Source organism: Rosa chinensis, chromosome 3, assembly GCF_002994745.2.
Source record: "Rosa chinensis cultivar Old Blush chromosome 3, RchiOBHm-V2, whole genome shotgun sequence".
Lineage (NCBI taxonomy): Eukaryota > Viridiplantae > Streptophyta > Magnoliopsida > Rosales > Rosaceae > Rosa > Rosa chinensis.
This window is the reverse complement of record NC_037090.1, coordinates 48,822,954-48,829,570: the sequence shown is the minus strand read 5'-3', so window position 1 is coordinate 48,829,570 and position 6,617 is coordinate 48,822,954. Positions and strand designations below refer to the sequence as shown.

Sequence of the window (6,617 nt, the reverse complement as noted above, 5' to 3'; positions counted from 1 at the left end):
GCCACCAACACTAAGAGCCATCCAAATGACTCTTTCAAAGTGCCTCAATCAATGGAGTCAGAAAGCAGAGATGTATGTTCTCGATGTGGAGTATCCAGTCATTGGGCACACATTTATAGAGCTCGTGAAGATATTGTCACCACCTACAAAGGATATTGTAAAGCAAGAGAAGCTCACTATGTGGAACAAGAAGATTAAGAAGGTGATTTAGAATGAAGGGTTAAAGACTTCAAATCTAGCTGGGATCAATAGATTGCCAATTCTGTTTAAGTCTTTATTTTTCCACGAGATCTAATTGGTAATTGCCATATATTTTGTACTAAATGCCATTGGTTTAGTTTCTCTTCAAGTAGGCTCATCCAAAATGAGTATGATGTCTAGGAAAGTCTTGAGATAAGTGATAGTTAAGCGACCTTTGCTCCACCGATATCTCTCTAGTCACCTGGTCATACTTATTTTGGAGTTACCAAAAGAAGTTAAACGACTACCTTTGTTTTGCATTAGATAATTTGGGATTAGATTTTCTTTTGGTCAAAGAAACAATGATGTACACCGTTGACTTATGAATAAAATTTCGAGTCCTTTTCATTATGAGTCCATTTCAATTATGAGCTTTTGAGGAATGAATCCTAGATAACTTCAATGTCTTGCAGATAGTGCGACTACACACACCATTAACCGCCATAAGCAATCATTCTTAAGAGATGTTGCCTACACATTCCTCCGTGATTACAATGGCAGGGCCATCAAGTTTAGTTCAAGGACATGGAATAACCCAAATTTCTCTTGCCAAATGACACCTTGATTACTGTCACAGAAACTCTCTACACTCCTAGGGAAAATCGAACCTTATTGAGATATTCGTGCCAACAGATTCCATGAGAAAACGCATGTAGAGAACGAAAAAGAGTGTCTTTGCATTACCTCTAATGATTGTGAATAAAGGCTCATCTTAGAGAAACTTAGGTGTCTCTCTAGTGGATTTTATGTTACTACTATTTGAGCTATTAAATCCAATAAAGCTATGAGAGAAAATCTCTTGGATTTACACACATATTGGCTTTGTCACGACAGGATAAGTCATCCTAGTCATGAATGATGATCCGTCTACCAAAGACTTCACATGGACATCTATTCTTTCGAGCGAAATGAAGCAAGAATCAAAGGTTGATTCCTGGATTGAGTGTGACCCCTGTTGTTGCCTCTAGAGCCCCCGCCGTTGCCTCTACCTCCTCCGCCGTCCACTACCGGCCTAGGGTTGGTAACGTTCCTATCCATGATGCCATGGATGGTGTCCATCATGGTGATGACGCTAATGGTGATGTTGTAGCCACCAACTTTGCTTCCAATAGCGTTACAGACGCTCTGACCCAACCAAAATCCTCTTTGGTTACTTCTAAGGCCTTTCGCTCATTCTACAAAGCCTGTTCCTCATGGAAATTAGGAATGAGACAGTCCTATGCAAATAATGCGACAATACTCCTTCTGTTCTTACATAGAATTCGAGGCGATTATATATGTGGACTAATTCAACCAACTTGCAGACGTTTAAATATTTCATAATGTTGGTTGACACGCAAGCACACTGGCTACGTGTTGTGCCATTATCCACTTGTAATGCCACTTATACTACACTCCTAGCACAGATCATATGGTGACGGGCTCACTCCCCATATCATCTCATTCAGTCAATTGGATTTGACAATGCTAGAGAGTTTACATCAAAGACTTTTGATGGTTATTGCACTTGGACTAATGTTGGACAAGTGCGGACTGTAACACGTCGTGGCATGAGAATTAAACTCCGATCCTATGCCGGAATACAAGCACCGGCGTTGGAAGAGGCTTGGTAGCACCACTCACTCAAGCTCAGCTGGGTCTTTCCGATTCGATTCTCAGTGCTGGTGGGCCTGCTCCTGGAACGATGCAGCCTTAGATTTCTTGAATTGAGAGAGAGAGAGAGAGAGAGAGAGAGAGAGAGAGAGAGAGAGAGAGAGAGAGAGAGAGAGAGAGAGAGAGAGAGGCATTTATTGCTAGTATTTGAAAATTACGTATACAGGTGAAAAGAGAGATTAAATCATAAACCATAGAGTTTGTTTTGAAAACATTTGCGGGCCTAGAGAGCACAAACCGGATAACCAATCATTATGCAAACTACATCCTTACCAAGATTATTATCATATATAAATGGTAAGGAGTAGCGAGAGTGTCAATTTACGCCGTATCACATAGAAATAGTGTGACATCTCACAAGATGTAGGACATCATACCGTCCATACAGCCCCTTTGGAGGTTTATGGGATCGAAAGCCAAGATAGTTGCTATGCTCCACTCACGCTCAGGTCATCGCATGATATAGAAAAACATTGAAAACAAGCATGGCAATAAAATATCAAATCCTTTAAATTCATAGAGAAGTAATCACAGCCATGTGATATTATTTATATTGAAGAAAAATTTTAACTGAGAGAGTCCTGAATCACCTTACCTGGAACATAGCAGCTTTGACTCCATTCACTTCTTAGGCCAACACCACCACCATATTTCAACTTCTGGTAACTGGAGGTCAATAATTCAAGTGTTAATAAAATTCCAAACTATAACACTTGACGGAGCCCATTCAGTTAATTTCTTCCAAAAATGGATTTCTTTCCTTATTGGGTGTAATCCTTGTTATTTCGCCGGACACCCAAAACTATTCTCTATTCTAAACCATTCTTCAGTTTGAGCCAAACTCACACTTAAGTAACCAAAATTCTCAGAATTCTATTTGACAAGAATTTCATATGATCCCAAATAGCAAGGTTCTACGTCATCCATTAACACAAAAAGTATTCACGTACTTAGAACTTTTGTCCAGTACCACAATCAAATGATAAACCAAGGGTACTGGATACTATGCCAAATAAATTAACAATCTAATCACCAGGCTCAAACTCTTAGTTTTCATGTATACCACATACAAACTTATAATCATGAGTTATCCCATTGGCTTAATAGTTAATACCTTAACTAATTAAATATGTAAAGTTACATGAACTTGTGATAATGACTTTGACAAATTCATTCCTGAACTTCCAGATAACATCGAACCATGATTACAGCTAAAGCTTTGCAACTTAATTCAAACATCACAAACTTCATATTTACAGTATCATGACTCCATACCCTAGAAAGAAATCTCAGCTTACCTTACTTAAAACTTTGACCAATTTTGTCTCTTTATTCAGCTGGGTTCTTGGTCCAAGCAGAAATCAACAAATCTTCATCAATTATGGTCGGGCGTCTTTTCTAAGCCCTAAGGAATTTACCTTCAATGATACATGCTAATAATTATGAACTCCCAGACTTCATTGTAGTTCCGTACTTCCATTCCGCCAAGTCCATGCTTTCAAAATCTGGAAACAACGAACTTGATATTCTGAAGCACGTCAACCATAGCTATTCTGTTGTTTTCCATTTACAGAGATAGCTCACTTCATCTCACCAACTCAACCAATTCTGCATTTCAAGCATAACCAGGCATTATTATACGCTCTAAGATAAGATATGAACCAAGGTGAAAAGTAAGCTAAAAATGACCCAAATCGCCGCTGCTCACAGTGAACACCAACTTTTCCAAATCTTAACCGAAATTGAATGCAATTAAATTTTCATACTTCAGTTGCTATCGTCGGTGACTAGAGTCCCCGGAAAATGCATCTAAACTGCCGTAGATTTCTCGCTTAGTTTTGCTATCATGAAGGTTTGGTTGAGCAATCCGAGCCCATGTTCAGCTTCGCGCCGTCGAGGTGAAGAGAATACTGCTTGTTCGATTCCGCCAATCGACCGGAAGGTGGAGATACCGCCGGGTCGTTTTCGCCGGATTTCGGGTCGAAGAAACGGTGTTGAGTTTTGAAGCTTCTGGGTTCTCCGGGGTCAGTCTTGATATTTTATTTATTTATTTATTTTCCTGAGAATCTCAAGATCTTGATACTTATATAGTTCTCAAGTAAAATGAAAATCAACGGGCCAGATCAAATGGTGGACAACGTACTGTTTGTGGCGGTAAAATCACTTTTGCCTCTTACTTTTTGGTTAAGTTCTTGAGAAGTCAAAAATGGTGGCTTACTTCTTGCTTAAGTTTGAGAAGTCAAAAATGGTGACTTACTTCTTACTTAAGTTCTTGAGAAGTAAAAAAATGGTGGCTGTTTTTCAGCATATGATAGTTGTAATGCCACAATTACAACTCACCTATATCTAAGATTCTTAGGCTTTAAGAATCTAGTTGTAACCGCCTCTATCTGGTATAAATAGAGGACCTATGTTATAGAGTGGGGACTACATGTTGTGAGTAAAAACATAGAGAAAGAGATAGGGGAGTTTAGAGAGAAAATAGAGATTTCTCCTAAAACACAATTGTCTTTCTTTTGTTAGAGTGTATTTCCTCTTGTTATAAGAGAGAGAGTATTGTCAATTGTGCGCTCCTTATTGCAGAAGAGAAATTGTTGTATCCTTCTGCTAGAGTAAAAATCCTTCTACAATTTGCCTATCATCTTTTGCTCCACTCGTTTTTATAGTTTCTACTTCAGTTGTAATTGGGTGCCCCATACCACAATATCCTAACACAGCCCAGATTGCATCGTATGATTGTTCTTTTCTTTTTAAATGAATTTCCTTAAATTCCCAAACTTCCAAAATCTGAAATCAATAGCTATGATGTCGGAAAATTTTCTTGAAAATTACCACGAACTTGTCGCATTAATACCAGCCCTTAAATTGGACATTTCCCTTCAAGAAAATTTTTGAAAAATATATCTCAAAAACCCTTAACAAATATTGAGATAATAAAATAATCACAAATAACTCCATCTAAACTTCTTAAAATTTTACGAGTCTCACACTACCCTATAGTGGCATTGCAGTAATTTTAACAAAAAGTTGTTATAATTTGTAATTTCACATGAAATATTAGGGATTAGGCATACTCCATTCTCCTTAGACCTGGGCTTTGGATCCTGATTTGTATAAAATTTATATAAATTGAAACTGTTGTTTGTTGCTATTATGTATTTTTCTATAGGGAAAATGCCCATACACCCCTAAAATACCAATGTACTTTCCATACACCCCAACTTATTTTTATTTCCTTTCACACAAAACTTTTCCTTTTTTCTTTTCACCTACCCATCTCACCTACTTTTATACCATTAGTACCCTTTTTTTTTCCTTTTCTTTCTCCGACCTTTGTTAATTCACTATTACTATAAATAGTAAAGTTCTTTTATTTTTTTTTATTTTTGATGAAACGTGGTGAGCCCATATCTTGAAGTTATTTGTTTAGACAGCAAATACAGTTAAAATTCATCCTCTATATTCGAAGGTAAACAGTTATTTTTACTATTCATAATTTCGATCCTTTCCAGACTAGATTTAATTGCTATTTGTAAAAGAATTAGTAGAAGAAAGAGAAAAGTTAAGAAAATTAAAAGATTTTAGATCAAGGCTTAAAAGAGAAACTTCCAACTACTGAGATATTATCTTTATAATTCAGAAAAAAATTTATAAAGTTGAGAAAAATATTCAAGATATCAAAGATACTCTTGAAGAGGAACAAAAACCTTTTGATTACTTAAGCATCGGTTAGATCCGCAATTCACTAGTATCAGAGCTTGCTGAAAAGGCTCAAAAGGGGAATCCCCAATGGGGACAATGTCTGAATTGATATTAGAGAAGTTGAATTTTCTACTAAAATCTTCTGATGAGAAACATCAGAATCTAATAAAAGAATTATCTAGATGTCATCATTTAGAAAAGCTACCACATATAATCTTCCAATTAGAAAAATTGAAAAACAAGCTGGATTATATCAAAATACTGCCTAAAAGAGAAGAAGAACAGCTAACAAGTGTTAGTAGAAAAATCAATGAACAACAAGAAATGCTGGATTCTATGAAAAACTTTATGAAGGATAAGAAAAAGCCTCAAGCAAAATCCAAGAAAGCTAATGGATTCAAACCATTAGAAAAACCTAAGAAGAATCATGTTCCAAACATGATTTTTCTAGAACCCTCTACTAGTTTGACTAGTATCAAATATGAAAAACCAAAGCACTTGATAACAAGAGATGTCATTTTGACATGCAACTTTGGAAAAAAGAAAGGAGTACAACTCTTAAATGCAGAAGAATTTGAATACAATGAAATAGAACAGGAGGTGAAAAACTCCGAAATTCCAAAATTAGATTTCAAACAAATCTATAAAAGAAGAAAGTTTGAATTGATGAACAGCCACCATTTCAAATTATTGGAATTTACAACACCCTCTACAATAGGAGAAACAGATCTCTTAATGATCACTCCTCAAGAAGTTGCCAGAGCAAAGGCAAAAAATTATCAATTTATGCACATTGGAGCAGTCCAAGTAGGCATAAAATTGCTTGCCTGAGAAGGCATAAACTGTTCAGTTCTATGTGCCTTACAAGACAATAGACTAACAGATTTTCAAGCTAGTATGTTGGGAACACTTGAAGCATTTTTATGCAATCAAGTAATATTTTAACTGTTTCCCAAACTTCTCAACCAGCTTGAAAGATGCTGCTCACTGTCTGCGACTGAGAGTCAAGATAGATGGCATAA

At 36.5% G+C, this 6,617-nt stretch overlaps 1 long non-coding RNA gene across 1 annotated transcript; it reads right to left on the bottom strand.

Moving 5' to 3' along the window:
• Nucleotides 1-1,996: 1,996 nt before the first annotated feature.
• LOC112191389 lies at nucleotides 1,997-3,930 on the bottom strand. The gene is made up of 3 exons (XR_002932942.2): nucleotides 3,660-3,930; nucleotides 3,192-3,501; nucleotides 1,997-2,559 (listed from the first exon to the last, which is right to left on the bottom strand). It is a non-coding gene; the product is annotated as an uncharacterized LOC112191389 (long non-coding RNA).
• Between the last annotated feature and the right edge of the window lie 2,687 nt (nucleotides 3,931-6,617).